Here is a 22,500-nt window from a genome sequence, read left to right as displayed (position 1 = left end):
CGGGTAGTGAGAAGAAAGGTTGTGATGGAGCTTAGATGCCCAGCTGGGTAAAACCATCACAAGATTGTAAAATCTTACTACCTAAGAGTATCTGGTCTTCTCAAAGCTGAACTACTTAGAATACTTACAGTTTCCAGTCTCCCAACACTGAATTCTTGCTTTGTTCTTTAGCAAAATTAATTCTCTAATTAGTTGTATTTCTTCTACATATTAGGTGTATTTCTTCTACCTAGTCTTTCTTTCTCTTTATTGTTTCTCTGCTTTATTTATTTATCTATCTATCTATCTATTTATTACTATTATTTCAGCTTTCAGTGCAGAGGCTTAGTGTGCACAGTATGAATGTAAAAGAAACTTCAAAAACATGCAGGGCAATTTCTGTACACTGCATAGGAAATCTAAGCTTTCTACTAGGATTCCTATCAGAGCAAAAGAAAAAAATTACAGAAATGGTTATTGGCTTTCAAGTCCGTGTTGTAACTTCTTTCCCAACATTTTTTTTTCTTTTTCCATAGCACATGGTCAGGTCGATTTGGAAGTGAAAGAAGTGAATACTCAAATATTTTGCCTTAAGTAGTGAAACCTAGCTTTTAGCTTTTTTCACTTAGACTTCCTTACAGAAAGCCAATCAAGATGTGCAAAATATTTTTGTCACTACAAACATCAGTAATGAGCATAAACCATTGTAGATGTAAAATGTAAAGCTCTTTTGTGCGTGTCTATCGAGCAGGGTCTATTGAACCAGCAAGGACAATAGGGATTAGAAATATTAATTGCATATTACAAGAGAAATAACTGTATCTACCTTTATGCTAAACCTTGTTCAGCTTCTACTTGTAATATGCTGAAAGCCACCAGCTTCTCTGGCAGAGTTTCCAGAGGAGGCAAATCTGCCTGCACTTTCCTTTTCTTTTTTTTATATTTTGTTAAAAAACACACATACTAGCTGTGAGAAAGTACAATATCACAGTCTGCCTCTTTTTTTTTGTCTGCTCTTCTCAAAGTGACTTGGAAAGCTTCTTCTCTTACCTACTGTTTGAAAACCGTGTACTGCAAAGCATTTTTGCACGTTGGTTGAGATCACACAGCAGTGTGATCTCATACTACCCTATTTGTTTCAGATGCCTTTACTAAATACTGATCTGTCATAATCATGTTAAGGAACTTTAAACACTAGCATGTCTTACAAAGAGTGCAAGTTTCAAGCTAGTGAAGTAAATGATTTTTTTCTTAAGTATGAATTTGGAGACGTTTCTGAAATAAGAAATGACAAGAACAGTTGTGTTTTAGCAAGTGGGTAGCAAGTGTGTTTTTTTTGTTTGTTTGTTTTTCTTTAGCTGATCCATGATTATTTCTGACAATTTTTAGCTTGATAGCTGAGACCTCCATTTCAGTGTTACTTAGCCTTGGGAGTTTCCAGAGTCCATTTCTCATACTCAGGATGAAAGCTCTTCCCTTTCTTTCATGTTTCTTTTTTCCCCTTCCTTACTTGTTATTCCAAAATGCTCTTAACCAAAGACAGCTATTAAGACTTCTGTTACTTTCCCTGCAGTAGTTTCAGTCTCTCCCAATTACCCCTTTATAAATTTAAACCTAGTAATTGCTTGGGTTTGTCAATCCTAAATGGCAAATGAAACATTTTTTGCATACTTGGTAGAATGATAACACATCTATCATAAGAAAATCCACCATAACCTGGTCACTAGTAAGACTACAAAACCACAGTAATAAATACAGATGACAGATTTAGCACTGCAGTGTTCTAACATTCTGGTTTTAAGCAATCCTGACCTTAAAGAACTATCCGAGCAGATTCAGCTGGACTACCTACAAAGTAAAAGGACATCAAACAACAAATAACAACAAAGAATTGAAGAATTGTATATTGCTTTGCCTTTTTCCTATCTTTGCTAAACTACAGAGATCCTCACCCTCAGTGATGAACAATATATTATGTATGCATGCTTACTTTATACCAGAGTACATGGATTGAACTAATACAGCACTTTGGCCTTTCACAAAATAAGGAATGATAGTATAATATGTGCAGCAGATGTTATTAGAAGCTTCAGCCTCCCACTGAAAGCAGTAACTTTCTGAAGCATCCTGGAAGTTTCAAAAGTGATATGATATTCTTCAATACTCGCATAGTGCACCCAAACAGTGGTAAATATGACTTGTCTACTCTGACTATATTTTCAAATCTCCTCTTGAGCAGTGGTCTCTGAAGCGCGTGAGTGCATGCACACCACAGGTTATGCAAGACAATCTGCTGAATACAGGAAGAAAATATTATACCTTCAGTAATACATATGTATAATTTGTAAATAAATAAGCATTCAGATATTGGACATACATGATAAAAAAAAAATTAAAATTACTGATAGCGCTGCATGATAAAAAAAAGTTTGGAGTCCACTGCTCTAGAAAATGGAAATGATATTATTCAACCCTGCACCATCAACCCGAAAAGATCTCCAGATATATGGATATCTAGACAAGCCCCTTAATATGCATTAAAAAATGCAGAAGTAGCATGACTTTATTCTATGCTTAAATATCTTTAGCTTACTTAGAAAATGAGCCCTGGGAATAGCAAATCTAAGAACTGCACATTATGCCAGGCAGAAGTATAAGGTAGTTAGGGCAAGTCATGCTATGTTCACAGGAAAAAACAATCCACCTAAACCAGGTTCATTTAAATAAGATCTTTTACCAATGATAATCTAGCCTTGTAAATTATATGAAATGCCAATTGTGCTCCAAACATTTCACGTCTCTCCTAATACCTTTCTGTCTTCTTACCTGCCACCAACACTGAAGATGCAACAATAATATCTTCATCTAACTCTCCACATTGGAAAGTCAAAAAAAGTTGATTACATTCAAAATCTTAACTCGATTAGATCTGGATAGCTCATGTTGGCAACCAGGAATTCATTTTGTTGTTGTTGTTGTTGTTGTTGTTGTTGTTGTTTTTCAATAACAAGGGCAGGCAGATGTTTAAAGGAAATGTTTGCCATTGCAAATGTCTAAGATGTCTACTATCTGTACATTGTCCAAAATCTGTAAGATTTTGATATTCTAATTACTGTAAGAAGAAATAGGAAAAGACACATTTCATGTTAGTTTAGTCAACATATTCACAACTAATTGCATCAAGTGGTTAGTGAGACTGATTGAGCAAAATTGCTCAGAAGGCTTTCTTGGCCTTTCCCTACTTCTTGGGAACAATACTAACTACAGAATCTTAGAAATGGAGGGACCGCTCTACGTCAGCTAGTCCAGCTGACTTCCCAGAACACGTCTAATGAGATCAATACACTCAGGATTGTGTCCCGTTTAGTCTTTAACATCTCTAAGAATGGAGACCTCACAGTATCTCTGGACAAACTGCTCCAGTATCTAATCAACTTATGCTTAAGAAACAAAGCAAGCAGATAAGCATGCAAAAAACTCCTTATAGTTAGCAAGAATTTCACACAATTCAACTTGCACCAGACACCCCTACCCTACTACTGTGCATATCTGAGAAGAATCTAGCTGTGTCTTCTCTCTGTCCTTCTATCTGGTAGTTGCAGAAAACAAAGTCTTCTCTTCCTCAGCTTCTCTCATGTGTTTGGTGCTCCAGTCCCCCGCCTGTCTCCATGGCCTCCCTTGAACATACTCCAGTATGTCAGTGTCTGTTCTTTACTGGAGATCCCCAAACTGGACAATGGACTCCTGGTGTGGTTTTACCCATGCTGAACTTGTAGACCTAGAGCAGTGGCACCGTGCCTGTCAGTGGGTATAACAACAACAAAATTCCCTGGTCCAAAGATTATTCTTCACACCTCATATTTTGTCTTGTACAAATGCAAGATTGGTGGGCTTGATAGCAGTAAGAGATAACAAACCATATGACATAACTGTTATACAAATAAGAAAAGGTGTGAATGCGGTAGATGACCTCCTTAATGAGAGACTGTGTAATCCAATAAGGAATGAAAGAAAGGGCACTTAAATTTACTCTACTCATGAGTTATCCACATGCAGTGGCACTCTACTCTGAAATGAGGCTGTAAGGCTCACATGAGCCCAACACTCAGAACACAAAAGCAAAGACAAGGTAAGTGACTGAATTTCAGTGAACTGGGGAGGTGACAGTTCACAAATATGCAGTAATGCCCACAACAGTCAACAGGAAAGGAAGTTGCAAGTGCATAAGAATCACTGATTGTTTTTCAAGTGAGCACAACTCACCTTTTGTTTGTTTGTTTCTACTTCTGTTACAACCTTCCAGTGATATATCATTTCCACTTTGCTACTGAAATCTTAAAAACTGTAAATTGTCTAAAATAAAGATGATTTATCTGAAAAATTAAGACTCCTTTTATTTTATTTGAAACATAGCATAGACACAAATACAACATACTGTTGCAACCAACAACTTCTACTGTTGGGCATGGCCTGGAAGGGAACCAGTAAGACCACTGTACTGGACTTTCGGAGAGCTGACTTTGGGCTGCTCAGGACACTGGTTGGTAGAGTCCCTTGGGAGGCGGTTCTGAAGAGCAGAGGGGTCCAGGAAGGCTGGGCACTCTTCAAGAGGCAAATCCTAAGGAGTAGTCTCCTCGCAGGAGTGGTCTGTTCCCATGTGCCCAAAGATGAGCCAGCGGGGAAGAAGACCAGCCTGGCTGAACAGAGAACTGTGGCTTGAGCTTAGGAGAAAAAAGAGGGTTTATAATCTTTGGAAAAGTGGGCTGGCCACTAGGGAGGACTATAAGGATGTAGCGAGGCTGTGCAGGGACAAAATTAGGAAGGCCAAAGCTCATCTGGAGCTCAATCTGGCTACTGCCGTTAAAGATAACAAAAAACGCTTTTATAAATACATCAACACAAAAAGGAGGACAAAGGAGAATCTCCATCCTTTACTGGATGCAGGGGGAAACTTAGTTACAAGAGATGAGGAAAAGGCGGAGGTGCTCAATGCCTTCTTTGCCTCAGTCTTTAGCGGCAATACCGGTTGTTCTCTGGATTCCCAGTACCCTGAGCTGGTGGAAGGGGATGGGGAGCAGGATGTGGCCCTCACCATCCACGAAGAACTGGTTGGTGACCTGCTACAGCACTTGGATGTGCACAAGTCGATGGGGCCAGATGGGATCCACCCAAGGGTACTGAGAGAACTGGCAGAGGAGCTGGCCAAGCCACTATCCATCATTTATCAGCAGTCCTGGCTATCAGGGGAGGTCCCAGCTGACTGGCAGCTAGCGAATGTGACGCCCATCTACAAGAAGGGCCGGAGGGCTGACCCGGGGAACTACAGGCCTGTCAGTTTGACCTCAGTACCAGGGAAGCTCATGGAGCAGATCCTCTTGGGAGTCATCAAGCAGCACTTGCAGGGCAAGCAGGCGATCAGGCCCAGTCAGCATAGGTTTATGAAGGGCAGGTCCTGCTTGACGAACCTGATCTCCTTCTATGACAAAGTGACGCTCTGGGTAGATGAGGGAAAGGCTGTGGATGTGGTCTACCTTGACTTCAGCAAGGCTTTTGACACCGTCTCCCACAGCATTCTCCTCAAGAAACTGGCTGCTCATGGCTTGGACTGGCGCACGCTTCGTTGGGTTAGAAACTGGCTGGATAGCCGGGCCCAGAGAGTTGTGGTAAATGGAGTCAAATCCAGTTGGAGGCCAGTCACTAGTGGCGTCCCCCAGGGCTCGGTGCTGGGGCCGGTCCTCTTTAACATCTTCATTGATGATCTGGACGAGGGCATTGAGTGCACCCTCAGTAAGTTTGCAGATGACACCAAGTTAGGTGCGTGTGTCGATCTGCTCGAGGGTAGAAAGGCTCTGCAGGAGGATCTGGATAGGCTGCACCGATGGGCTGAGGTCAACTGCATGAAGTTTAACAAGGCCAAGTGCCGGGTCCTGCACCTGGGGCATAATAACCCCAAGCAGAGCTACAGGCTGGGAGATGTGTGGTTGGAGAGCTGCCAGGCGGAGAAGGACCTGGGAGTGATAGTGGACAGTCGGCTGAATATGAGCCAGCAGTGTGCTCAGGTGGCCAAGAAGGCCAACGGCATCCTGGCTTGTATCAGAAATAGTGTGACCAGCAGGGCTAGGGAGGTGATCGTCCCCCTGTACTCGGCTCTGGTGAGGCCGCACCTCGAGTACTGTGTTCAGTTTTGGGCCCCTCGCTACAAGAAGGACATGGAGGTGCTTGAGTGGGTCCAAAGAAGGGCTACGAAGCTGGTGAGGGGCCTGGAGAACAAGTCCTACGAGGAGCGGCTGAAGGAGCTGGGCTTATTCAGCCTGGAGAAGAGGAGGCTCAGGGGTGACCTTATCGCTCTCTACAGATACCTTAAAGGAGGCTGTAGCGAGGTGGGGGTTGGTCCGTTCTCCCACGTGCCTGGTGACAGGACGAGGGGGAATGGGCTAAAGTTGCGCCAGGGGAGTTTTAGGTTAGATGTTAGGAAGAGCTTCTTTACTGAAAGGGTTGTGAGGCATTGGAACAGGCTGCCCAGGGAGGTGGTGGAGTCACCATCCCTGGAAGTCTTCAAAAGACGTTTAGATGTAGAGCTTAGGGATATGGTTTAGTGGGGACTGTTAGTGTTAAGTTAGAGGTTGGACTCGATGATCTTGAGGTCTCTTCCAACCTAGAAATTCTGTGATAATGTGATTCTGTGAAAGCTAATCCATGACATTGTTAGGGCACATATCACAGCCACCAAGAAGGGGGCCTGAAAGGCATTTTGGAATCTGGACTGCTTTGCAGAAAGCCAGCCATGCCAAAACTCCTAAACTACTGTTGGTTTGTTATTCACCAGTGAAACACAAGGATTTCAGAAGAGTTAAATGATGTAAAATGAAAATAACTTGTCTTCCAAATAATTCTGAAAGGTACCTTCTTCATGTACCATAAAATAAGGTATGAGAGTAAATGCAATCCATGCAAAATTCTCTTATTTGATTAACAAAATTAAAAGTATTTCCTGCTTCTCCAAAGAGATAATCTAGATGTATTTTACTTTCCAGAAAGTGAGAAGCTTAGAGGAGGACTGATTGACTGTTCAAACATGGTGATGGGAAACGTCCCTATTTTTATGATACTTGAATCATATAGAACAAGAGCTGATATTAAGGCAAGAAAATCTTATTAAGTGCCAAGGAAAGTCTAAGGAAGTCTAAAAATCACTCCTAAACCTGCAGAAACAGAGCATGTTTTTTTTTTTTTTTTTTTTTTTTTTGTTTGTTTGTTTGTTTGTTTGTTTTCCTCCACATAGTAGACCATAGGGGAAAATAAAGCTGTAATTGCTCAGCAATGGTAATTTGTGACCAATGAATGATCTAGCACATAGAGCAACAAAGTCTGGTTGCAGAAGGGGTTAAACCAGGGGAGCAGAGATGCCAGTGACAGAAGGACTCATTATCAGGGAGTGAGATTTCCCTTGCTGAGGAGATAAGAAAGGGCTGGGGCTTTCTGTTGTAGCAATGTGGTTGCTTGGGGACCACCCCTGGGCAGTGGGGCTGGGGATGAACCCAGCAGGGGGCTGAGGTGCTCTATGCCAATGCTCATGGGATTGATGATGGGGCAGGCATGTGTAAGGTGCCAGGGCATGACATATCTCTGCAGACTCCCCATAGGACTCTGTACGATGCATTGTTCATAAGTCCTCTTTGTATTTAAGCACAAATGTGTGTTTAATTCATCTCAAGGGGTACAATAAAAATGCCCCAACAAGACCATCTCCATTTATGCACAAGACCTGAATACATGCTAATTCCCAGAATTGTCATCTTCCTGGCTAATCTCTAAGGAGACAATATGTAAATACCTGTATGCAGTGAAAGTGGGATTTTAGGGACCCAGCAAGAAAAGATTCATGGTGCTTCATAAAGATAAGTGACAGCAACTGGTTTTATAAGAACAAGAGAGGGATTGAATCAGCATAGTTATTACAATATTAGTGGACTCACTATTTAGATTGAGTCAGCATAGTTATTACAATATTAGTGGACTCACTATTTAGCTTGGACAGATCAAATAGTTCAATTAAGTTCCTATTATAAGAAAATAAATATCCTTCCTGAGGAATACAGCCATATTTCTTGTGTTTCCCTACTATTAACATTTTGATGACTCTACCTCCTATCAGTGAGCACAAGATGGAGTCAATGAACTTAATTTTTGGAGGGATTTCTTACACCTTTTTTATTGTTTGGTACATTTTCAAGCCCAGTACTGTAGTGAAGCACTGTTGGTGAATTGTCACTACTGATACATAGTCAAATTAAAAAATAAATAAATTGCATTCCTTTTAAACAAAATAGATAATCCATTTATCAATAGAAGCTCTATAAATACAGATATATAATTGAGTATGCATACACATATATGTGAAAATGGGGATCAGATAAGACCCACCTTGACAAAAGTGTACAAATCCTTATCACGTTTCTTTGCTGACAAATTTAACATTTGTAAATATTGTAAATCAATTCTTAGGCCATAAAAATTATGGCCTTATGTTTTGTCAGGTTACAGTGACATTGCTTTCATATTTTCAGGTTATAAATTTGAAATTGTTGCACTATTAAATGCTGCAGCTCATCTGAATTATTTTTGAATTTATAAAAATAATTTACAACTTTTCAGCACTGTAGTTTATTAGCTGAAGGTTGTGCTTGTCACTGATATGCTAGTTTATAAATGCTACTAGGGCTAGTTATACTTTCTGAGGGGGCTTGGAGACTATTCTCCGTAAATGCTTCTTTTTCCTCCTGCAAGAAATAGCACAGACTGGTCTTTCATAAAATGGCCACTCACTTGAATCAAACATTCTTCATCCTAAGAGCAGAATAAGTAGATGTTTTAAAACTAGTATTTTGAAATAGTAGAACATTATTTTTAAAATTCAAGTGTATGATTTTCTTGATTAAACAAACAAAAAAACCCTGAAAATTAGAATGAAACAAATAATAACATTTTAAAAGAAGACCCTTCAGCTTACAAAATTTTCAACATTTCAGCATCTAGTCGGACACAAGAGGCCAAATTTTGGATTTTTGTGAACATATTTGAATGATTAGAAAATAATTTCTGTGGCTGGGGACTGAAAATACTTGGGTACATGACAAATAGGTCATGACATATTGAGTACTAATGATTTGTTAACACAGAAGGGAAAGTTTATGAAGTTCAACAGAGACAACAAGAATAACAACCAACACCAGTTGAGATGTTACAGCAAACGTGAATGAGATCACTTATGGAAGAACAGTCACAAGTGAAAAAATTAAACAGAAACTTACCAGGTTGAAACTGCTCATTGCTCGCACTTTTGGTGGTAGCATTCCACCACTTCCCTGCTCCAGACTGTTATCTTCATATCAACCTGATCAAACCAACAGCAACAAAAAATTAAAAATAAAACAATAACAACTGAACAAATAAAATAAAATAAAATAATAAACAGTGGCTTTCAAGTCTTTGTATAAAATAATTTGATTAACAGGGTCAGAAACCTTTCAGAAGATCAACATAGCTCATGTTTTTTCATTTTTAAAATAATATGACTGTGTTTTGGCTTCCCCTCTTGAAAAAATCTCAACCCTTCAGTGTTACACAGAAGCACTGTGATGTACAAAATTAGAATAGGTCACCAAAAAGTAATATATCTAACTGACAAGATATTTAAGAAGATTTTTTTTTTTTTTTTTTTTAGAAGCCTTTTTGTATAATCCCAGGAAAATCATGTAAACTGAGAATATAAACTATATAAAAATGGAGTAAAGTTAATACAAATAAAGTAAATATTGCTACATTTTGCTGCATGTATACTCTTAGGTACCTGTGTACTCTCAAACTGTAGATTTGCTGAAAAAAATCTACTCTGAGGGGTTTAAGTATCATACAACTCTCCTATAATATTCTGAAGTTTCTTTCTACAAGTAATCCTAAATCTTGCTCTCGCCTCTCTGTCCTTAAGACCTCAGTCAAGACAACTGCTTTTATCAGAGGACTCTCTGCTCCTTACACTCAGCTGTCCTACAGCTTTTTAAAGCCCAAGGATTGTGACTGACATTCAGAACTCGACCTGTTGTATCAGGCCTTTTGAATTTTTTTCTGTGAAGATTAATGCAGTCACGGAATAACTGGTTAGAAGAAACCTGAGGAGGTCTAGACCAACATCACTTGAGTGCAGGGTCAGCACTTGAATTCAGACCACATCGTTCACTGATTGGTTGAGCTGACTTTTGAAAAACACGTTCCCTACTGAAAAACATGCTCCCGTGATACATTTTGTTTAAAAAAGTAATTTGAGAGTGAGCATTTAAGTAACTTCATTCAGTTTACACTAATTTATCGGAGCAACTCAGCCCTGTATTTATATACCTTGAATTCCTCCTTAGGAATAAATAGTCTTATATGTTATTCTCTTACCTCACTGCTGTCTCTACTGTAATGTAAATTCAAACATGAAAGAGGAGAGACACCTCAGTCACAATCTTGCTGTTCATGACATGAAATGTTTTGGATACTCATCCATTTTTAGATATGATTGTTTCTATATCTGGACAGAACGATTCAGTTAAAATTTGCCACAGTCCAAATTTGTGTGACAGAATGGCTTTTCCTGCCAGACTATTTTTAAAGCCAGCAAAATAGCCACTTCATCCTTATTATAATCACAGATATTTACTAGGTCAATGGATAATTCGATGTAAGAATATCTATTTTTGATAATATCTACTTAGAAGGTATCAATACCAAGAGAACAATTCTTGTGTTTCATGACAAATTTTGGAGAATGTTCTATTACCAGTATAAATATGGGATACTAGGCAATTTCCCCATTATTCTATTTTATTTCCAAAATTCACTGTTTTAAATAATGTTCCTTGTAGTGTATTATCATGAGTTATGTTGTGTGATGAGTGATAGTTACTGGTACTCTAATATTAGCCAGCATTATTTACACATAACATGTTGTTGAGAAGGGCTGTAGGAACACCCACTTGTGAAATATTTTGTAGAATATTGACAAAAGCCAAGAAATATAGAGTAAATTCAGCAATAATGAAGATAAAAGGCAGCCAAGGTGACCTGAAGAGGCAAAGAGTAACTACCTACATTTATACCTTTTTTTCCTTTGAGCAGGGTGAGTGAGCAGTTGTGGTGGAGTTTAGCTGCCCAGCAGGGTAAACCCACCACAGTTCTTTGAGTTTAAGGCAATAAAACTTATATATAACTTGAGAGAAGCTGAAAGAAAAGAACAGAGAAGGAAGGAAATCCTTTCATGCTATGCCATTTTGTTGCTGTTTGTATTAATTACTGAGAACCACCTGGGACTTTGCTGTTATGTTCTTTACTGTTATTTAGGACATTTCAAATTTTCTTTGTAAGCTTAGGATTGTCTAAAAAGTGCTGAAATTCCTCAATGGAAACACTGTCTTGTGAGATATGCAAGCTACTTTCTGAGCTATTTTACTTTTTCAGCATAAATCTCTGTATATGTGAAAACATGAAATAGCATTGTCTGACAGAAAGATAAATTGACAGCTTCTTAAGCCTTTGTCTACTTTCTGTCTCCCAGCATAACTAAACAATGATAGCCTTATGTAAAAACTTATTGTCTGTTATTGCATGTTGGTTCTGAAAGTCTTCAGGAATTTTCAGCTAATAGCAATATCTTGTTTATTTATTTATTAAAATAATTCTATTTTAAAAATTTAGAAGAAGTGAGAAAATGAAATTCATAACCCCAGAGACAAAACCAAAATGAATGCAGCCTGGATGTATTACAACTCTTCTACTTGTCTTTTAGGATTTGGGAATTAGGCAGACAATATTTTTGATACTTCTTCCTAAAATATTTATGCATCTCAAAGGATTTATCATTTGAACTTCTGGACTATTCATCCAGGACTACTAAAATAAACTTCAGAACTTGATCTGCCAAACATAAGATTTAACACCGTTGTCTAGTTGCTTCCTTTTGCCTGAATTCTTTCTTCCAATTTACATTTCCTTTTAGTTAAGTTATAATTGGATAATTAAAAAATATTCTCAGACTGGTATTTGAAAACATAATCTGCTTCTGCCAGCTTTGCTTAGCTGTATTCTGAAAGAAGTTTCACTGATTTGAGAGGACCAAACAGGGGCTTGTATATATTCTTACACAACAAAATAGGAGAAAAAGCAGTAAAAGTGTATAAGGAAAATGCACAAATTTGACTGAACAATAATTCTCCAACATCTACTTATCATCCTCCATTTTTTCACTCTTAAAAATCAGGGACAAGAAATAAAAAGAATTCTGGCTTCATTCCACATTTGTTGATATTGGAGTAGGATCAATCATAAATTATTGCTTTACTGGAAAAAGGGAAGAAACAGAGACACTGAGTTATAGTTCTTTACTGAGGATAATCTAGTCAAGGCAGTAGGACAACTTGTCCTTCTGCATTCCCTGATCTTGGGAGAGTATCTATGCAGAAAGGGCTATTCACAAAAAAAAAAAAAAAAAAAAAAAAAAAAAAAAAAAAAATGTAGTTCAATTTCTACAACCAGTATGTCACAAGTTTCACAAGTTTAGTGTATACTCGTGACTAAAATGAAAACAGAAACTCTTAGGAACAGAAGGTACTTTATACTGCTGCATAGGTGGTTTACTCCTGAAAACATAATGTAGAGTGAAGCCTCAAAAAAGAGGCAGTCAAATTGTAGAAGAAACAATGAGGGAAAAACAATTAAACCAAAAAAGTGAAGTGGAAAATCATTGATTGGTAACTATCAGAGCTAATGTGTGAGAGATCTTTGATCTGAGTAATATGTAATTTCAATATCATGACTGCTTAGACAGAAGGAATTATAGCATTGTAACCTAGCTTATACTATTTGCATAATCAAACAGACTGTGAAAGGACGTCTTCCTTTTCTGCATAGTTTTGGACTAAATGTGCTATAGATCCAATATTCTAGCACTGAATATAATTTATTTGGTATTCTGCTATTTTTTTACTGTGGTGTGTAATTCAGACTCTTTCTATGTCAGTAACGTTGTTGCTCTTTGTCAATATCCCTTTGTCTATATTATTTGTTTTTATCAATGTTTTCTACAATCACGTTCACAAACATTTCAGATTGAGACTTCTCAAAATATCTCTCCCTTTTTTTTTTTTTTAAAGACATTTATTTTTAAAAAAAAAAAAAAAGTCTTTTTTTTTTTTTTTTTAAGACAAGAAAAGACATTATAGAAACCTGTCTCAAGGTCAAGAAGTGTGCTCTTTCACAGTAAGCACAGCAAAGACACAAACTATCTGGCATCGTATTTTCCTAGTGGACTAACAGACAATACCTTCTCCAGTCCTCGTGTGTGGGCAATCATATTACACCATCATCTGGTGTAATATTAACTCAGATATTAAATATTCAGATATCAAATATTAACTCAGATGTCTCCAGACAAATGGGACTAATGGAAACACTGCTCCAGAACCATGCTTTTGTCTTATTAGATATCTAATTTCCAGTTTACATGTGTCTGAGGCCAATTAATATTCATTTGTTCTTAAACAAGACTTACCACAAGTCTTCCAAATAGAAAAGGATCCAAATCTTTTTGTAATATGTGACTGGAATTTAGCAGATTTAGAGAAGACCCATGGTATGATCAGAAAGTAATTAAATAATAGTGAAAAAGAACTCAGAGCCAAAAAAGGCAGCAGAGAGAAAAGACAGTAGCAATTACTTAAAAAACGTCTGTACACAATCACTTCAGAAAGATGTGTAGCAGTACAGCTACACATCATACACAGTATAGCTGATTTTATTCATGATACAGAATAGAGTTTTCGGTGTCTTAAGTGACTGAGTGTATAAACTACCACTACAAGAACTTTTTTGTTTGTTTAAAACATAAAACATAGCAGCACAGATCCCCAGTAGCAAACGATACGTCAGACTTACGTAATGAAGTAAAGTCTTGACTGGTTAAGGACCAGAATAGTTGCTTATGAACAAGGATCAAATAAACAAATACAGACATCATTTGGCTGTGCAAATGGCTATAAAATCAACATTAATTAAACATACTAATGACATTCAGCTCAGGTCTTTAAATTGTCAGTCCTGGAAGCTAGGAGGGTTTACCAAGATACTGCTCACTGCATACACGTATCCTAACTTTCTCTTAGCAATTCTGGGAACAGACTACTGTTGAGATTACTGTTGAGGTCTGAGCAAATAAAGAAATTCTCATGGTGAAAATCACATTTTTGCTAAGTAATTTAGGTGCATTCCCAGCTAAGAAGTCAGCAATATCTTACAACTGAGCAACATGAAAAGACAGCTGAGGAATCAAAAACCAGAATTTGAAATTTTGAGGATTTTTTTTTTTTTCCTGTGATACATATGCATCCTATTACAACCAGAAATGTTTAGAGCTAATCTGCTATCTTACTCACTGAACAGCACCTACTCATTTCAAATGGACTATTTATAGACAAACTTAGCTTTGCAGTGTAATCAAAGAATGTAGAGGCTTTTTTTTTATTTGTGTGCCACAGAGAAAATGAGATGGTACCTGCAGAAAGAGGAGCTATCAACAGGAGATCTTCTATGAAGATATTAACCAGTTAACAGATCTGTTGCCTGACATCCCTGGAGTCTTACCAGTAGCTGAAAATAAATGTCTTAATTGATTTGTCAATATATATGGAGCACACTTCCACCTAACACAATCAGTTTGATTACATTAAATGTAGGTGGTACATTTTCTAACAGGATGCTATGCACATGTACATATTTCAGCTGAAGGGACAAGAAGCTGTTTCTAGCTGAAACTGAAATGCAGAATCCAGTTATGGCTTGGTCAAGACAATGGATGGATCTTAAGGGCAGTGGGCTTGGAAACTGACTATTTTATTAAATTGACTGCATGTAGGCACCCACTGACTTTTTAATAGAAGAATCAGGTGGCATATAGGTGCTGGGTGTCATAAAACATGATCTTTTTGAGTACATATGAAAGTTACGAACTCCAGTTTGAAAACAGTCAAAAAACAAACAAAAAACAGCAACAAAAACACAGAATTTAGGATTTCCTATCAGCAAAAATCAGGTTTTACTTATTACCAGCAACCATATTTTTATTATTCCTCAATTCAGAAACAGTGTAACTCCTTATCTGAAATTTCCTATTCTAAAAAGTCAGTTGCTATATGATATGATAATGATATTGTTAGAAACAAGCTTCAAGAATATAGTCAATGGGATTAATGCTTCAGATGTAAGGATTTCTGTTCCTGAAAGTGTATTAATAGTGTTTCAAAGTGACACATGCTACTGGATTTTTAGACAGCTGTATGCATTTAACAAAAATCCTATTTTTTAAAAATTAAAATTGTTTCTCCTTGAAGTCTTATCACTCTAATAGATGACATTCTTATGCCATAAGAATACTTCTTGAAACTCACATCTGCATGGCAACATACTATCTGTTGATAAAGTGTGTTTTTGTGTACTACAGGCATTTTGAAAAGAGCTTTTGGATAAAACTAAATGAGCTCCGGTGTAAATGAAGAAAGAACAAACCTGAGAAATAGCAGCAGGCACTCAATGAAGCATAAGTGTGGCAGACAGACAGATGCAGCCTGAATCTGTGCAACTGAAGTATTGCATTAAGTAAGAGGTCTAATGAAAGAAGCTATGTTATAGAATTTGCATGATCAATGAAATTTGTATTAGATATCACCTATAAGTCTTTACCATTACTGGCACTAGGCTGGGGAGACTGGTGGGAAGAAAAACAGTACACCTAGAATTCTTAGTGATGCCAATAATTCTGTAACCATGTTATATCTGCACTTTCTAGTTTGGTCAGTGTTAGAGGAGAAATTGCACTTGTATTTTACATGTTGTCTGTCTTTATAAATGATTTAATACAATGTTGAATCAGGACTTACCTCAGCCCTTTTCAGACATTAGCATTAATGCCCGTGATGGGGCTACCTCCCATCTGCACTGCTCATTTACTAAACAAGTGCATTATCTGTATACTGAGAGACAGTTTCTGCACTTTTACTTGGGAAAATGCAAAGAGAAAGCACAAATGCTACTTAAATCTCTGACTCAGTGAAGTGTCAGGTGTTTACTGGAGGCACTCAGGAGTAGGTACTTTTGTGTTCAGAGGAAAAATGTAGATGGGACAACAGAGAGAAATTTCTTTTGCATTCACAGCTCATACTGCCAAATTGTTCACTGATCAAAATAAGCTTACTTTGCATTTACGATTCATTTTTTTTTCATGTTTGCTTCTCTGATATTTCTCACAGTGACAACTCTGAAAGATACCAGAGAATTTTTGTAAAACCTCTTCCTCAGGGATATCTTTGACTTTCAACTGCCTTAAGCTGTGCAACAGTGATTTTCTGAGCATAGTCCTTATCTTTTAGTAGTCGCTGCAGTCAGTGTAGCAGTTGTGCCTACATTTAATGTACAGAGAAATATGATAAATTTATTATATTTAATTAAAAACAAAAAAAACTAAAGATGGTTTCATATAGAGTTGTAGTCTTAGATTCTTAATTATTTTACACACATAGGTCCATGAGCCCTGAAAGGATGAGCATATAAGTGCTGAAGGAGATGAAAGATGAAAGAAGAAGGGCCACTTCTGATACTCTCTGATAAATCATGGCAATTTGAAGAACTGCCTAAAGATTGGCAAAGCAAATGCCACTCCTATCTTTACAAAGGGAAAGAAAGAGGACACAAGCAACTACAGACTGGTCAACCTCACCTGGACTCCTAGCAAAGTGATGGAGTACCTAATCATGAAAACAATTTCCAGGCACGCGAAAAACAAGAAAATCATTACAGGGAGTCAGTGTGGATTCTCTAAGGAGAGAAACATCTGCAACAAAATGATTAATCCGATAGATGAGGGGAGAGCACTGGGTATTGTCTACCGAGACTCCAGTAGAGCCTCTCACACTGTCACCTATATGAACCTCATAGACAAGTTGTTGATGTATGGGCTAGATCAGCAGACACTGAAATGACAACTGACTGAACAGGGGGTAGTGGTCAGCATAACTAAATCTAGTTGGAAGCCAGTAACCAGCAATATACCCCAGCAGTCAGTACTGGGTCCAGTTCTGTTTAGCAACTTGATTAGTGATCTGCATGATGGGGCAACATCTCCTCAGAAATCTCCAACTTGGTACAACTTCAGACAGATTATATACTTTAAAATATTTCATTTCCAGGTCAGTTCCACTCTGTTCTTCATGTGCCTAAATTTTCTCTAATAACCAGAGTAAGAAATACTTCTGTATATTGTATTTTTGATACATTTACATTGTATTTTAAATATTGTTACACATTTTACATAATTGTGAATATTTACATTTACAATATTTTTGTTACACATTATTATACACTGAAAGCTGATATTATCTAAGAAATGCTAAACTCTCAAAAAATATACACAAGGTACGGACAATTTAAGAGAGAAACAAGAATCATGAAAGGTTAGAAAATGTGATCTACAAATAAAGGCTGTGATAAGTACATTGGATTATTCAGCAGCTGAAACAATGGAGGTAGTACATAACTTGACACTAGAAGAATAATGATTTACTGCTTTCAAGTTCCACTGACAAGAAATGTTGATACAACTTGCAGAAACAAATTATTTGGCAGATAAATACAGATGCTATCTGGGATATAGAGGACTTCCACCTCAAATAAATTTAGCCTCTTAGACACAAATCTGTTAGGAATGACCTAGCTATAACAAAGTCTTAGAATCTTGGACTCTTTCATACCCCCTCTTCACATTTCTTAGTAATAAAAGTCTACAGAGAAACCCTACACCTCCCACTAGGTTGGGTTGCTCAAAGCTTCATCCAACCTGACCCTGAACACCTCCAGGGATGGGGCATTCACAGCTTCTCTGGGCAACCTGTTCCAGTGCCTTACCACTCTCAAAGTAAAGAATTTTTCTTTACATCTAATTTAAATCTTGCCTCTTTTGGTTTAATGCCATTACTCCTTGCCCTATCACCACACTCCGTGACAGAGTCCCTCCCCACCTTTCCTGTAGGCTGCCTTTAGGTATTGGAAGGCTGCTGTAAGGTCTCACTGAAGCCTTCTCTTCTCCAGGCTGAACAACCCCAATTTTCTCAGCCTGCCTTCATAGGAGAGGTTCTCCAGCCCCTTGATCATCCTCATGGCCCTCCTCTGGACTCAATCTTATACTTACATGTCCTTCTTGTGTTGGGGACCCCAAAGCTGAATGCAGTGCTCCAGGTGGGGTCTCACAAGAGCAGCAGTGAGGAGGAGAATCACCTCCCTTGTCCTGCTGGCCATGCTTCTTTTGATGCAGCCCAGGATATGGTTGGTTTTCTGGGCTGCAAGCGTACATTGCCACTCATGTTGAGCTTCTTGTCAACCAGCACATCCAAGTCCTTCTGCTCAGAGCTGCTCTCAGTCCATTCCATGCTCTAGATAAGGCCCAGAGGTTCTGACATTTTGTTACACATCCTTTTAGAGTGGCATAGAGAAGGTGATCTTATAATGCCCACAAGTAAGTGCCAGAAAATCATAAGAATTCAAACTTTGCTGAGTGTAACCTACCAAAAAACACAGATTTTTTGATTGCTTATTATTATCTTACACAGAAGACCTACTGACCTACCTAATAATATCAAATCTGTTCCCTTAAGAGGAAAAAAAATAGAGGAAAGATTTCATCTGCAATTTTGAATATTTCTCGTCACTCATTTCTGATTATGGAATTTTCTTCTAGATGAAGGTCCTATGATGGATCAATAGCTTGAGTCCTTCCTTGAGTATTTATATTCTGCAAGTTCTAGCAAAAACCTGCTAGTTACCAGTAACAAATTACAGAATACAGCACTGAAGGACATTTTAGATAAATACATAGTGAGCACTAATAAATTACAGATCCCCCAACAAGGGTTCTTAATCAGTAGACTACCTCAAAATAGCCTGCAGTTATAGTTATTAACAGTTATCAAGTATCTATTTATCTATTAAGTTATTAATTAATTAAAACAAATTAATTTGTCTATTAATTATCTAATATTAATAGTTATTAACACCTACAAAGGAAGAGAAATGCAGAATGTCCCAAAATTTTACATACTGATGGACAGTCCTCAGTTATACAAGTTGAAGTCCAGAGCTACAGCTGACCATCTGCTTTTTGAAGTCAGGATTGCACGTTGCCTTTATAGAGGCCAAAATATATTTCACACTTAAAAATTAATTAAACAAATAGCTCCTGCAGTTCGAAATTTTATTATTCTATACAACGCAACACAGCAATAAACACAGCAGTAAAAAGACCATAATGTACAACTATAGCTTTTTAGAGCCATAAAAACATACTTTCAAGACAGTAGCACATTACACTTTAAGTGAAACTCTTCATTAGATAGAATGAGAAAATGAGGCATGAAAGGAAGATAGAAAAGCCTTCTTAATAGTTTCTGTGCAGATAATGTAGGCCAAAGACAATCAATAGCCTTGCCTCATTTATTTTATGTTTTTGAACACCTAACAGCAAAATGTTAGTATTTGCTGTCCTGTTGGGCTTCACAGACCTTCATCCATAATGATAAAATGGATTTGCATATTATGATGTAATTTATATGAATTTATATTCAAATGGTAGCGGTTATTGTTAGGTAATATGAAAGGTAACGTCTATTCCATTAGACTGGAGACATTAAAAATCATGTTGGTCTACTAATTTGGTTACTCATCAAAATGACCCAAACAATCAATCCAGTGGTTCATAAACACATTTTTAAATCTCATAAAATACATGTCAATAACTTAAAAGTCACATTAAATACCTGATTAAATCAGACTAACAGTGTTCAGTCAGTGCAGCTACTCCTGATTGAAAAATGAGACTGAAAAACATGGTTTTCAATGCATTTTTTATGATGTTTTAACCATTGTTTTCTAATTATTTAAATATAATTTTGTGTGAAGTCACAAATCCTATTTTCAAATCCTATTACCTCAATCGGATGCATTTCTTCATATTAATAATGAATCAAACTTTTAAGCTGTACTTGAAACAAAACAGGGAGAACCAGTACATCAGAAATGAAAAAGGTGTGCTGGAAAAAATGCAGCATTTCATAAAGTTCTAAATTTATATACTCTATTATATTCACTGTCTCTCACAACAGTTGAAACATAAACTACTTAGTCTTTCTATATACAAGGTCTAGCCTAATTAATAGCCTAATTGAAAAAGTAAAACTTTTTCAAAAATTCAAGAGAAATAAAATACCATTTTGACTTTCGCAGCCTTCTCCATGCACTTTTTCCCAACATATTTAGAAAACCAGGTGGCAGGAAACAAGTCTGATCCAATAAACCTTTACATGACTAACTTTAACTTACTGGCTTCATTGCTGTAAGCTGCTCATCAGTGCCGTTATTTTTATAATTCCCAAAGAAAAACAGTTACCGAATGTATACATCCCAGTAATCAAACTTAAAGATAGTTTGACCTATTGTTTACAACAAGTTTCACTACTGCACAAGAACCAGGTTATACTACTAATACATGTGTTTATATTTAATATTATAGTCTAGTGATTTTCTAAGCTTATGTAGGAAATGAGTGTTAAAAATAATTGAATTAAATTAAATTGTGTTTTACTTGTGCTTAACCTCTTTTATGAACAGTGTTAAATCAACAAAGAAAAGCTGCTACTTCACAGCAGGGCAAATCCTACTTACAGAATACAGTGTTTGCACCAAGTATACCACACACAGAATTGAATAAAGAGACCATCTGCAACAGATAAACACTTCCAGGCGCGTGCACAAGGGAACAATAAGCACCACAGCTAGCAGATTGTGAGAATTTCAGATGTATACGGTTTTGAGGCTGATGCAATTCTGTTGATCAAACCTAAAACCTGAAGCTCTATGTATTTATTTATTTATTTTTATCTACCTTCCAGAGCAGAGATATAAATCTTGGCCAGAATACCTATTTATAAAATATACTTTCTCATAATACTTTCTACCAACTGTACACACATTAGCTTTTAGAATTTTTCCAGATTTGCAATCACATACAGAGGGGAAGTGAATTAGGCTTTTCCACTTCAGAACAATAGATGCAGAAACCTGAAGTACTTTTTGAGACTGCTTTTACTGAATCTTGTTGCACTAAAATTCTTGTGGTAATCAATAAACTGTGGTAGACTTGCTGTCACTGGAATTTTAATTTAAGGTTTAGGAGTCACAAAATTTTGCAAGGTTAAAAATAACTTTTGAATGATAATTTTTGAAAGCCTTGCAATTTCAAAAACCAGAAATATTTGTTTGCCTGAATGGAATATTTTACAGTAGATACTGTGGCTCACAGGTGGTGGCTTACAGTGCTGTGGCTCACAGGTTTAAAACAGAGTTGTTTTTTAGAGTACAGCATCTCATAACTGCAGCTTCTTCTACATCAAAGCCAAAGTTCATTTAACATCTAACTTGAGAATCCTTGGCTGCCAGGGCCCCAGAAGTCCATTCAGAGAAATGGGTTCTATGGAACACATTTTTTCTCTTTCATATAAAATGCTGGAGAACTTGTATGCTTAGGCAGAAAGTACCCAACTCAAGACTGAGTGTGTGGTCCTAACCAAGATTCTGGAATTGCATCCAATGGTTACCAGAGTCTAATACTGAAACAGAAGCATGGTGTCTTACAAATGGACCACCAGAGAAATGAATCTGATACAGCTCCTTTAAAAAATCTAGAGATAATCAAAGTCATGTCCCCCCTACTTGTTTACATGTTGCTGCTAATCCTTGCCTAAATTATGGTTCTGAAAAGTGATGGAATGGATAACAATACGCTTCCAATGATAGAATATGAATACTACAGAAAGGAAGAGAGAAAAAGCAAAAGAGAAAGAGAGTGAGAGAGAAAGAATCAGCACTGCCTCATAACTGTACACTGGTGGTACATACCTGATTTTCCTGGAAAATCTTATTACAATGCCAGATAATGTTTAGCAATATAGTCACTCAGCAAGGTACCATGGGATAAAAGTAGCATAGCACAATAAAAAAATAATGGCCACCAACTTTAAATCTAACACATTATTTTTTTGTGCATTTGTAAAGAATTTACAGCTACAGTAACTGACATGTTTTAATCATAAAATCCTCAGTAGCTTTTATTAGTTGTAAGTGAAATGATTGGAAGGGAAAAAGAGGACCTTGTAAGAATATTGAGCTTTCAGTGTTTACAGAATCCTTTCTCCTTAATTCTCATTAATAAAGTTTTCATATAGAGGAAAGAGGAAGTTTTGGGTTCTCACAAAGTGAGAACAGGAAATAAAAGATGGAAGAGCAAATGGTATCAGGAAGATTTTAAAGTTATTAAAGAAAGTTATTAAAGAAAGTGATGCTAACTGATGCTGTTTTTTTTTTTTTTTTTTTTTTTTTTTTTTTTTTTTT

The 22,500-nt window shown here is 37.0% G+C and overlaps 1 protein-coding gene across 16 annotated transcripts in view; it reads right to left on the bottom strand.

The window, feature by feature from the left end:
* LINGO2 (leucine rich repeat and Ig domain containing 2) overlaps positions 1–22,500 on the bottom strand; it is a 673,216-nt gene that overhangs the window by 361,793 nt on the left and 288,923 nt on the right. For 10 of the 16 annotated variants that reach the window (XR_004746010.1, XR_004746011.1, XR_004746012.1 and 7 more), the window contains one exon: positions 9,291–9,373. The exons of 3 other annotated variants lie outside the window; for them this stretch is intronic. The gene's annotated coding sequence lies outside the window, so the exon portion shown is untranslated. Of the gene's footprint in view, positions 1–3,248; positions 3,909–9,290; positions 9,374–22,500 lie in introns of those variants that run through there. 3 more of the 16 variants (XR_004746013.1, XR_004746014.1, XR_004746015.1) reach the window with 3 other exon arrangements.

The sequence above is a fragment of the Oxyura jamaicensis genome, chromosome Z (genome assembly GCF_011077185.1).
Source record: "Oxyura jamaicensis isolate SHBP4307 breed ruddy duck chromosome Z, BPBGC_Ojam_1.0, whole genome shotgun sequence".
Lineage (NCBI taxonomy): Eukaryota > Metazoa > Chordata > Aves > Anseriformes > Anatidae > Oxyura > Oxyura jamaicensis.
Note: the sequence above shows the minus strand (reverse complement) of the source record. Positions and strands in the feature narration are given on the sequence as shown.